Source organism: Balaenoptera ricei, chromosome 15, assembly GCF_028023285.1.
Source record: "Balaenoptera ricei isolate mBalRic1 chromosome 15, mBalRic1.hap2, whole genome shotgun sequence".
Lineage (NCBI taxonomy): Eukaryota > Metazoa > Chordata > Mammalia > Artiodactyla > Balaenopteridae > Balaenoptera > Balaenoptera ricei.
Window position 1 is genome coordinate 53,088,026 of NC_082653.1, and position 12,328 is coordinate 53,100,353.

At 55.1% G+C, this 12,328-nt stretch overlaps 3 non-coding genes across 3 annotated transcripts; 2 read left to right on the top strand and 1 right to left on the bottom strand.

Annotated features, from left to right (window-relative positions):
* Positions 1 to 2,239: 2,239 nt before the first annotated feature.
* On the top strand, positions 2,240 to 2,311 carry TRNAP-UGG (transfer RNA proline (anticodon UGG)). The gene has a single exon. It is a non-coding gene; the product is annotated as a tRNA-Pro (tRNA).
* Positions 2,312 to 4,916: 2,605 nt separating this feature from the next.
* Positions 4,917 to 4,988, top strand: TRNAP-AGG (transfer RNA proline (anticodon AGG)). Its single transcript has one exon. It is a non-coding gene; the product is annotated as a tRNA-Pro (tRNA).
* Positions 4,989 to 10,116: 5,128 nt separating this feature from the next.
* On the bottom strand, positions 10,117 to 10,188 carry TRNAP-AGG (transfer RNA proline (anticodon AGG)). Its single transcript has one exon. It is a non-coding gene; the product is annotated as a tRNA-Pro (tRNA).
* Between the last annotated feature and the right edge of the window lie 2,140 nt (positions 10,189 to 12,328).

A 12,328-nucleotide genomic window follows, 5' to 3' on the forward strand; every position in this document is an offset into this window, starting at 1 on the left:
GTTGCTGTGAAGGTATTTTTTAGATGTGACTAACATTTAAATCAGTAGAGTTGAGTAAAGCAAATTATCTTCCCATAATGTGGGTGGGCTTCTCCCAGTCAGTTGAAGGTCTTAAGAGAGAAGACTAAGATTACCCCCAAGAGGAAAGAATTTTGCCTTGGACTGCCTTCTGACTCCAGACTGCAACATGGACTCTTGATGGAATACCCACCCCGCACATTTCACTTTGGGATCCCCACAACCGTGTGAGCCAATTTTTACAATCAATCGCAATCTCTCCCTCACTTTCCCCTTCCTCTCGCACTTTCTCTCTCTCTCTCTGAGTTCTCCAGAAAAACAGACTACAACAGAACTCTGATGAATATAGTCTCTCTCGCTTTACGACGAGTAGGGTGCCCCAATCCAGGCACCAAGAGGGACACAGCCTGGCAGGCACCTCCCCACTGCCAAGCCCTCTCCTGCCCCCCGCTGGCCCCCACCATGGAAACCTGGATACCCAGATGACCCGACATCATGAGAGCCTCAGGGCCGGTGTTGCTAACCCTTCTGGCTCCCGTACCCCACCCCAAGAAAGGAACTCACATTTCCCTCACTGCTGCCTCTCGAGGAGAGGGACACCCAACCTCTACTTGGAGTAGCCCACGATTTCCAACTTTCTTTCTACTTTAGAAAGGGGAGAGGGGCTGGGACAGGAATAAAGTCCAGATGAGGGGCTCCCTTCCCTGCCGCATCTCTGTCTCAGGAGGGAGGAAAGCTGCAGCAAATGCAGGTGGGGACACACAGGGTTGGGGGAGGCGAGGGTCCTGGGTGGGGAACACCCCCAGATACACATGGAGCATCACGTAGGTCCCTGCTTAGGGCCAGAGTTAGCTGAAAATCCATTTCCAAGTCTCCTATTGTCGCTCTCGTTCCACGTGTAGAACTGAGACTGAATGGGTTTGAGTCCTACTTTGAGCGATAATTCTTGGCCTGATAAGCGCTTGCCCCGATTGCGGGAATTTCAAGAAAGTTCTTAGAAAAAGAACCTCTCAGAGGGGCTCCTGACCCACTCTGTGTGCTGTATGTGGAACTGTGGAGTAAGTTTCAACTTTTAAATTCCAAAACGTATATAATAAAATATTAATGAGACAAAAGCAAGTTGCTCCGCCAAGCCCTGAGGGCAAAAGTTACACCCAACGTGGGGCTCGAACCCATGACCCTGAGATTAAGAGTCTCTTGTTCTACTAACTGAGCTAGCCAGGAGAGGGTAGAAAAAGGGTACTCCTCACAAACTAGTTGGATTTCTTCAGAACTTTACTGTCCTAAAAATGGTGGGGACAAACCCTGGATCCTGTGCACACTACATCCCGGGCACTGGAGTGCTGAATTCTCGGGTCCTTTCAGCAGAGGACGAGAGCCCCAACAAGTTCCTGTCTGCTGTCCGGCCGTGGGTCTGTGTAGTCCCAGCAGCTCCGGGGAGCTGGAAAGTCGGGGGCAAGGGCACGAGGTTGGGTATCACTAGAGACTAGTAAGGATCGCGGTGTGATCCTCGCTTAGGGTGTGGGAGGTGTCGGGTTCCAATCAGGGACGATTTCTCATCATCAAACTCTCAGCCCTCTTTTGGACGAGTAGCCTGAAGCAAATCAGGAAGGCTCCATGGCCTCGCCTCGGGGACAAGCCAGGGAGGCCTTCCTTCCCAGGTGGATGCTGGACCCCTTGCTAGCGGGGCAGCGCCGTTCAGGAAGAAGTGAGCACCAACCCCAGTTCTGACCCCTACATCAGGGTTCCAGAACTGTGAGGGTTTTCTGGGGCCGAGCTCAGGCCAAGAGGGACCCCGAGATGCTCGAGGCTCACCCGGGCTGGCCGGTTGGGAGGTGGCAGAGTCTCATTCTCAAGGTCCTGGATTTGTGTCCCATGTTGGGTGAAATTTCTGGCCTGGGAGACTTTCACACTCACCCGGGCCGCAGGGACTCCCTCCTCCTCCTGGTCACCTGTCCCCTCCTCTAGCTGTTGGGGACTGGGTGGCCCTTGTGGCCTGGGGGAGTCTGGCTCTGCGGCTCTGGGGCCCTAGTGTGCGGGAGGCCCCTCTCCGTGAGGTTCCGGCAGCGCTGCACCTCTTCTTCTCCTTCTGGAATCGAAACCGAAACCTCCTCCGGCGCAAGTCCCTGCGGGCTTGGCGGCCGGAACTCGGCCCAGGATCGGAGGGCGGAGCCGCGGTCTCAGGCCTCCAAAGATAGACGTCAGGAAGTGTTCAGGCGCCGGCTCGTTGGTCTAGGGGTATGATTCTCGCTTTGGGTGCGAGAGGTCCCGGGTTCAAATCCCGGACGAGCCCCCTTTTTATTTTCAGACATCCCCAGTTTTCGGGCTGAAGACTCTGGAGCTCTGCGGAGTCCTGAGCGAGAGGATCTTGGTCCCCGCCTGCCGCGATCCGATCGGGCTGCGCCCAGTTCCGTGCTGCCAAGTGGCCATCGCTCCGCTTGGGGCGGGTGTTTCCAGGCCGGAGGCTTCGTCCTCGGGGCTCCGGGACTGGCCTGGAGGCCTGGCGCTGGGGGAAGGAGCCCGAAGGGAGGGGCAGACACTTCTGTCTCCGCTCGCGGGAGACCAGGTCTGTGTGCCAGACGGTCGCTGGACCTGGGGTGACGATGTAACTTGGTCTGGGCGTGTATTTTTGCTTTGGGTCATAAATTCAAATTCCGGACAAGCCCACGTTTCAACGTCTTTTTCCTACTTGAGGGGCTGCCAAAAGGGCCTTCCACGACCAAGGGAAGGAAGGAAACCGCATTGGAGACTGAGCATGGGGACCGCGAAGGACCTGGGGTCCCCACAGGTGTCCAGAGGGCGGTGCTCTAGACACGGGGTCTCTTCTCCAAGTTGGAAGAACGGCAATGTTTACATAGGTTTTATTATTATCTGAGGCCAACAGATCCAGCCATTGAGAAGATGGCTTGTAACTCACAGCTTCCAAGAGGAGGGGGCACGCCTCCACGTGGGGGGAGGGGGGCACAGGGGAAGCAACAGAGTCAGTCAGGAGGCGGAAGGAATGAGAAGAAAATGTGGGCAAAAGAGACTTTATTGTGGTTTCACGAAAGGTGAAACAGGTGAGGCAGGGAAAACAGGTTTAAATGGGTTAGTCTGAATAATTTCAGCGAGTTCTGGGGCATAGGTGCTGTCCCTAGTTGTCTGTTTCCCAGCCTTGAGGTGATTCTGGCAGATGGGTTGTGGCCCAGAGTGTAAGAGTCAGATAAAACAGGTGGTTGTGGACTCTGGATTGGTTGGTTTGTATCTGAAATGCCTGCTGGCAGAGGAATTGTTTACTATCTCCTAGAATTGGCCAACCTTGGGAGGGGCATTCCCTCCAGAGTCAGCAAGGCTCCAGACATCAAAGAATCAGAATACAGAAAAGAAAAGACATGTGTGACACGGGCAGGGACTGAGGCTTTGGTTGAAATTTCAGGTCCCCCAATCTGGGAAGAGCTTCCTGATCCCAGGGCCAGGGGATTATGGCACAGAGCCCCTGCCAGGCGAGCTGCCGCAGAGCCAGATCTTCCCAGAACATGCAGAGGGGGCAGGGGGCTGGTGGGCCTCTTCTCTGACCTAAACGCCTGGGTTTCTCCAGTTAAGCCCAGGGTCGTGCAAGCTGGGTGCCCCTTTCATGCCTCCTGACTCTCAAGTCCCCGAGCGAGTGGGTTTCCTGCACAGAACCCCGGGCCCCACTTGGATGTCCAGGGAGGCCTCTCCCACCCCTGAGGCCTGGTGGGGGTCAACGGGGTAACTAAGCTCTCTGGCCAGCACTTCTCCTACACCCAGAGCCTTTTAAGACTCCCCTTTCCTTGAGGGGAAAGCACTACTGCCTCCACCAGCAGGTTAGTTCCTCTGCAAAGTCCTCTTCTGTGTCAATGGTGTCCCTCCCTCAGGCCTGCCTTAACCCCCTTTGGCACCCGGCGGCGTCTGCTCCCCTCTACCCATGCCCTCAGTCTAGGGCCTGCCTCCAGCTGGGCATTTGTCCAGTGAACAGGAAGTGCGAACTGCAGAGGAAGGTCCCTGTGGAGGAATTCTTACCCTCACTTTGGCTTCAAATCCCCGAGGAGCCCAGTTTGCTTTTTCTGGTCATTTTATGGCAGAAACGGAATCCCTGGCAGAGCTGGTGTGGGGTCGGGGCCTGTGAGGATGGATCATGTGGCAGGCCCAGGGGGTGGCGGACCCAGATCCCAGTTGGACTCGAGTGGCCAGATCGGGCCTGGACACTGAAGTCTGGTGTCTGGGTGTGCTCAGCGGACAGGGAGGGGCCGTGACTCAGGTCACAGCAGTGGCAACGGCAACGCGGGGCGGGGAGTGTCCCCTGAGGGCTCCCTGAGTTTCCTCAACTTCCTCCTTCATCCTTTTGCTCCCTACGTAAACCCCCTCGCCGGGGCCCCTTCCCAGCTGCTGTCTGCACTGGAACGCGAGTCTGGGGCTCCAGGAGGCGGTTCTCTGGGCTGGATGGGGTGTGAGACTCGGGACCCCGCTGCGGGTCTTTCCAGTGAGTGGCGTGGGGGTGGGGGCGGTGGTCCTGGGGGCGTCCGGGGAGCCCGCGACGCCGGGGGCGGGGGGCCAAACCCGGCTCTCAGCTTCACTCTGCTGCCCAGCCCTTAGCCCGGTGACGGAAGAGGGACCTGGGGACGCTCTCCTGAGCTGATCATCTCAGTTTTCCACGGACGGAGAGGAGAGCAGAGGAGCGGGACCCTCCAAAACCCGCATCGGGACTTGCCAACTTGGGAGTCTCAGAGTGTGGCAATGCTGAGCCTTCCCATCCCCCTCCTGTCCATGGAATCAAATTCTTCCCTGACATTCGTGGGGAAAAGGGAAACGATCCATGGACGAGAAAACTGAGACAGTCCAGACCAGCGAGGACAGAGCCACGTTGAACTTAACAGGAGGGCCAAAGACCCTCAGAAAGTGGCTCGTTGGTTTAGTGGTATGATCCTCGCTTAGGGTGCGAGAGGTCCCGGGTTCAAATCCCGGACGAGCCCCTCTTTTAAAGAGTAGTTGGGATGTGTCCCGGGGAAACACCGCTGTCACATTCACTAGATATGGACATGCCCACCCTGGTTTTCACCCTCGTCCTTCCTCACAGTGGTCTGGGCTCCTCTGCCCTGTAGGGTCACTCCTGTTTGAGAGACGGTTGTGACTTGGAATCCAGTACACCCCTCACTCCCAAAGGAACATCCTAGTATAAGTTGAGCTTTTTACATCACGCTGTCTTGCAGATGCAGAGATAATAGTAGCAGCTCGCTCCGTCGACGAAATAGACCAAAGGAGAAACTGGTGGGTGGCTTTTCTCTGGTAGCCAGGTTCAAATCTTTGATGGACCCATTTCTAAGGTTCCTTTGGTTAAAGAAGTTGAGGAATCAAGTGGGTTCGCGGACCCACTGTAAGAAGGGGACACCAGGCCTATGAGAGCTTGGGCGGGGTGACTCATTGCGAAGTGACAGGCTGCGGATGTGGCAGCGTCTGGAGCCGGTTCGTCGGACTAGCCTTTGGTGCATTTTGTACCTAAACCGAATGCCAGGAATTGCTTAGAGGTTCTGTCAAAAAAAAACGCCCAACCTGGTGTTCGAACCAAGGACCCTGAGATTAAGGGTCTCACGTTTTACCAACAGAGGTAGCCGGGCACCCATGCTTGGTAGACTGCGGCCACGTTTGGAAAGTTGACTGGCTGTGGATAACCCAAAATGACTGGGCTGGGTAGGCCCCGGGGTCAGCTGGGACGTGGAGCACCCTCGGGCGACCTGCGTGTTGAGAATGCCCGGAATTCGCCGTGTCCCCAGCCGGAGAGCAGCTGGGGCGGGGGGAGGGGTAAGGCTTCACACTGACCGACGGACGGAAGGACAGACAGCGGCTCTGCCACCCCCGGGAGCCCTGAGGCACTGATAGAACTCGGGGCGGGCCAGCCCGAGATGATCCCGCGACGCGCGGACACGCGGCCCGAAGTGGGACAATGTCAAGGGACCCACCACCGTATATGCGCAAACAAGCCCTTGAACCCAAAATAATTGTTAGACTTAACCGGATTCCACTTGTGCGCATAACTCCATCCATACTTCCTTTGAATTATCTAAAAGAAATTTATTTTTATTTAAAAACTTATTTTGCCCCAACATTTCTTGGTCTGTCCTTTGGACGATCTTGAGTTGCTAGAACCAGCGACCTGGAGGTGGATTGCTGGAGGGGATTGGAGACCCCGTGGCGCCTGCTGCGACACCTACCCTGCTCACGCCCTCTGCTTTAGGATCCAATCTCCCGGGATTCAGGGTCAGAAATGAGACGTCCCTGGAGGGAGCAAGCGGATCCTTGCATACCAGGCGTGAGACCCGGGAAGGTCGGGGCTGGGGCAACCCCTGCCACAGCCCCCCTCCCGGCTTGGCTCTCCAGAGCAGAAAGGAACTTCAGATACATAACGGACTGGGAGTGGGGCCTAGGGGTTGTCTGCTCCTTCCCTACCCCAAATTCTGGAGACAGGGCGCCTCGGAGAATCTGCTGAGGACTCAGTGAGATTTCAGACTCCACCAACCTCGATGTGTGGACCTGGCCTGCATCCTGAATCCAGTCAACCAAATGCGGAGTGGAGGTTAGGAGGTAGCTGGAACCTGCATGCGCACTGAGCACGAGAGAACACTGCAGCATCACCGTTAATGTTGTTGGATGTGCACATGGCATTGCGAGTATTTTAGAACAAAGGACTTTATTTGTAGAGATATTTGGGGGGGAAAAGAAGGCAAAAAGCTTTTACGGGTGAAGCAATGCTATATGTGCTTTACAATACGTCAGAAAAAAAGGAGAGGGAGATAGATTTCAAAAATACACGGGAATGGGCCGTGTCCCGCGCGGGCCGCAGGCATGGGCGCGGGAGGCGGGAGCGCGGAGCGGCCGGCGGTCCCTGCTCCTAAAGCGCGGGGCTGCGGCCTCGGGGCCCGCCCGCCGCCTACTCCCCGACGGCGGGGACCTTGAGGCCGCGCCCCCAGGCGCCGGGAAGCGCTCAGTCAGGTTGGCCGCTGTCGTCTTACGGGCGGTTCCAGGTGAGACCGCGTCCGCCGCCTTCCCGTCTGGGGGTCCCGCCCTCTGGGCCTCGTAGCCCCGCAGGCCTGTCCCCAAGTACCGTCACGGTGGGGTCAAGACCTCAACCTAGGGGTTTGGGGCGGACACCAGCGTTCGGCCCGTAACAAGATGGGAGCCGCATTTTCCAGAAATTCCTCTGGAAGTTCGAGTTTGCCGAGGAGAAATCCGGAGGCAGCCAGAAGTGTGGCCTTGAACTTCAGGGCTGCTCTCCAGGGAGCCTTCGTGAAGCACCTGCTTCCCTGCTGCAGACGAGAGACGGGCGAGGACTCTCCAGGGCTGGGGACGGCAGTGGAACCCCGCGAGCTCCAGACCGTCCACCTCGGTGCTTGGGCTGAGGTCGTGGCAACAGTTTCCCTGACTTTCCTCCCCCACCTCATTCGGTGCAAGCCCCTGATTTCCCGTGACCCCAGACACCTATGGTCGCTTTACGTTTTCCTGATGGACCGTTGCTTGATTTGGTTGTGGGTTCTGGAAGGGTGGTAGATTCTATTTTTCCCAATTATTGGCTTTCTTCCTTGATGTTGAACTTGGCCATGTGACTTCAAAGGCATCTGTAAAGTAACCAGAGCTGACTTTCAGGAAGAAACTTTAAAAGCTGTGTGCGGGTCACCTCTCCCCTTCCTGCCCACAGTGTGAGAACAGCATGTGCACAATTAGGGCTGCTTTTTCACCCTGGACCCTGGAATGAACACACAGCCACAGCCAAGCTACAGCCACTGCAGCTGTTAGGTAGCACCAGCAAGAAATAAACAGTTGTGATACTGAGAAAAAAAACAACAACACCATGGGAATGGAGGAGGCTGTGGTGTTTGGGGGCAGGGGGTTATGTAATTCTGCTCGATTTTGTTGTTGTTGTTTTTAGAGAACTCTAAAACTAAGGATTATTTTGAAAACTTTATTCTTTGATCAAAGAATGGAGAGGTGCGAATACACCCTCTCCTAAAGTTTACTTTATTTTATTTTTAACATCTTTATTGGAGTATAATTGCTTTACAATGGTGTGTTAGTTTCTGATTTATAACAAAGTGAATCAGTTATACATATACATATGTTCCCATATCTCTTCCCTCTTGCGTCTCCCTCCCTCCCACCCTCCCTATCCCACCCCTCTAGGTGGTCACAAACCACCGAGCTGATCTCCCTGTGCTATGCAGCTGCTTCCCACTAGCTATCTATTTTACGTTTGGTAGTGTATATATGTCCATGCCACTTTCTCACTTTGTCACAGCTTACCCTTCCCCCTCCCCATATCTTCAAGCCCATCCTCTAGTAGGCCTGTGTCTTTATTCCCATCTTGTCCCTAGGTTCTTCATGACCTTTTTTTTTTTTCTTAGATTCCATATATATGTGTTAGCATACGGTATTTGTTTTTCTCTTTCTGACTTACTTCACTCTGTATGACAGGCTCTAGGTCCATCCACCTCACTACAAATAACTCAATTTCGTTTCTTTTTATGGCTGAGTAATATTCCATTGTATATATGTGCCACATCTTCTTTATCCATTCATCTGTTTATGCTAAAGTTTATTTTTTAAAAAAACCCACTGGAAATTTTCAGCTACTATTTCTTCTAAAACTATTTAGCCCCATTTTTCTCCTCTCTTGGGTCTTCAATGACTCCAATATTATTTATTTTGTTAAAGCCCCACAGATCCTTGAGGCTCTGTTATTTGGTTTATTTTATTTTTTAAGTTTATTTTCTCTGTTCTTCAGATTGGGTAACTTCTATTGTTCTGTCTTCAAGTTTACTGATTCTTCTGTCTTGTTCATTCTGCTGTTGCCCATCAATTAAGCTTTTTATTTTGGTTACTGTATTTTTCAGTTCTAAGTTTTCCATTTGGCTATTCTTTATATCTTCCATTTATTTGAGACTTTCACTTTTTAAATTTGTTTCAAGTAGCTTGTAATTGCTACTTGAAGCATTTTTACCATGGCTGCTTCATCCACCTTTACCCTCCTTGGCAGATGGTTCCAACATTTGAGTTGGCGTTTCTTGATTGTCATTTCTCCTTCAAGTTGAAATTTTCCTGGTTCTTAGTTTGACCAGTGATTTTCAATTGCATCTTGGACATTTTCGGTATTACGTTATGAGACTCTAGATCTCATTTAAATCTTCTGGTTTGAAGCCTTCTCTGACTAGATGCACCTCTGGTAGGGAAAGAGGGAGCCGCCCTGTTGCTGTCTGGTGGGGGCAATTCACACAGGGTGGGACCTCCTTACTGCTGGGCTGGAGTAGGTGCTCGTGCTCTCCACTAGGCCTCGGATGATGCCCCCTGGCTGGGGGGAGGAGGGGCGCCTCTTACTGCTCCCCATGTGGACAAAGAGAAGGTTGGGGCAACATGGATGTCCATCATTAGAGGCTGGATTAATGCAGCGCGAGGGTGCTGCTACTAGGTTCTGGGCCACCGGCTGAGGTGGCTCTGAGGTTTCTGTTCAGATCCCAAGAAAGGAAAGGGGAAGTGAGAAGAAACTGCGGCCGAAGTTAAGGAGTCCCCTTCGTGAGGTGCACGCTCAGGGCAGTCCTACCCAGCCGCCCTACTCTCCCCTTTCGCCCCGTGGGAGGGGTGTCTCTGGAGGCTCCCCGATCCTCCACTGGTCATTAACAACAGAAGCAGCGCAGCCCGGCGGCCAGAGCCTAGCTCACCCGCAACACAGTTGGGGGCTTTCCCGGACCGGGGCCCGGGTGGAAGTTCCCCAATTCCCAGCCCAGCAGCGTCGGCTCGGCCCTCCCTCTGGCGGCCAGAGGGGAAAACCACCTGGGAGTGTTGAGCCTCAGAGGGATGGGCGGAGGGCGAGGTATCCCAAGCTGAGGCTGTGGCCTCCAGCTGTGCGTGGAGATCTCTCTCCTTACCTCCCACTCCCTAAACTAATATGGAGCCCAACTTCAGGACTCAGATTCAGGACTTCTGGCCCTTCCGATCAGTCTGGCGGGCTGGATGTGGGCGGTGGAGGTCGATGGGCCCTCAGAGCCATATTTCGTTCCCGCAGGAGTTCCTGGGCTGGGTACCCTGGGAGTTCTTGGGATAAAAACAAAGTGGAACGGGCTCGTCCGGGACTTGAACCCGGGACCTCTCGCACCCTAAGCGAGAATCATACCCCTAGACCAACGAGCCACAGCAAACCTAACTGTCTGACTTCTTATTCCAGGTTATCTTCACACCATTTCCCTGTGCAGCCTTAAGTCTCCGTTTTCTCCATTCCGAGTGGCCCCCGCATTGAGCTCGGATAAGTTCAGCTCTCAGCCCTCGAGAAGAGGATAGCGCACTGTCGCCGCCCCTGTGAGCACCAGGTCTCGGAGGCTGACGCTCTGCGGATCCGGGACTCCCTTGTGCCTCTCCTAGTCCTGGGCTCGGCTGGCGTCTCCACGCCCAGAAGACTGACGCCTCCACGGCAGGGGAACGTGAGGGTCCTTTCTTCTCTCTACAGCCCAAGGCTCGGGACAGAGCTAGAGTCACGGTGCCTGGATTCCTCCGTCCCGACGAGCCCACGCGCGACGCAGCTGTCGCTCTCCTCCATTGGAAGCGAATTGGGATTCAGAGAAATGTGCGTCTCGTGAGGCTTAGGGACCAGGAGCACCGGTCACCCCAGAGGACCAGTTAGTGTGGCCGGGGCCTTTCCCGGGGCCCTCCCGTAGGAGCCTCCGTCCCTGAGCTGGTGGCCTTGTCCACAGCCCCCACCTCTCCCAGCCCCGGAGGCTCTGTCCTCTCCAGAGCTCTGCAGAGGGTCCCCAGCCCGCTCTTCCCTGTGCATCCCAGCGCCAGCACTAAAATGTTCAGAAGAGCTCATGCCTAGATTCCGATGGGCTTTCTCACACCTGAGATACAACCCTCGCGTGTCCCTCTTGCTCCTGCGACCTCGGTGATCCTCCTCTCCACCGAGCATTCTGGCTCCATTCTGCATTCATCCCACAAACTCCCTGCGCCGGATCCTTAGCCAGGCCCCGCGCTGAGAACTCTGCAGGGACAAGATTTGTGGGGACCAGCCCCACCCGGAGAGACCGTGATCTTTGGGCACGGAGAGGCACACACCTGTAAGGGAGGGGTCACGGGCTGGGGCAGGAAGGCTGGTTCAAGTCCTGACACAGGGGCAGAGTGAGGAGGGGGAGATGGGGGAAGGGCAGAGTGGGTGGGGTTGACTGGAGTGCACGTTGGAAGAGGGGTTGCTGCAGGGTCCGAGGGTGGAAGGAGGGGAACCACACAGCCTTGCTGTGGGGGGAAGGCCCATGGCCTAAAGGGGTCTGGCAGGCCTTTTAAGCCAGGGATTGTGAGCCCCAGCTCCACCAGGAGCAGGGACTGCGTGCTGGGTCTTGGAGAAGGTTTCTGTTGCCCGGGTTTGGGGCAAATGGAGCTCCAGCTTTGGACATCGGCATAACTTAGCTCCTCCTACAGACCCCCGAGGCTGGGACAAGGGTGTTCTGGTTACTTTGCTAAGGCTGGGCTGTCATCCTTGGTTCTGTGGGGGACTGGGAGGGGGTAAGAGGGTCCTCATTCAGTCTAGCTCTTCTGACTTTTCAGTAGCGGCAGCTTTTCTAGAGTCTGGGACTTTGTGGGGAAGTAGAGGGAGGTCAGGAACAGAATCCCACCCAGGATCGGTTTTCCTAGCGGAGCAGGAATGGTAAACGATGTGCCCCTCCCCCAGGGACCTTCTGGACAGATGAACCATTGTGGGTGGGACCCAGGGCCAGGTTCGGATTTTTCCATTATATTCCCAAGACCTTGGTGGTCTTGGGCAGGCTGTGGCTCCGTGGAGTCACAGAGGCGAGGACTCTACCATGGGACAAACAGAACTGGCCAATGAGCCCTCCCCTCTGGGACTTCGTGGGCCTCTCTGTGGCCCTGCACATAGATCCTCAGAGGAGTGGGAGGGGGCTGATTCTTTGGGTCATTTTAAAAGAATTGGAGCCATAAATAGGCAGGGGCTCGGTACTGAGTTAGGGTTTGGGTTTATGCAAGCAGAGGGAGTGTCAACCCAGGCTCCCCTGATCCTCGAGAGAGGCTGTTCCTTGCCCCCATCCTCAACCCCCAAGGACCACCCTGAATGACGCCGACCCAGGGCTGTGGCTAATGGCCCCACGCCAAAAATTCCACTTTAACACCAGGTGAAAGATTCCCTGTCCGCTGACAGCTGGCTGAGAATGGCGGGCAGGGTGGGGGCGTGGTGCCGGGTTTGGATGTCCAGAGTTCCAGGCAAGGACTGTGTCCAGCCGCCAGAAGGCCGACTCCGGGGGCAGCTGCACCTTTGCCGTTTTTTTGC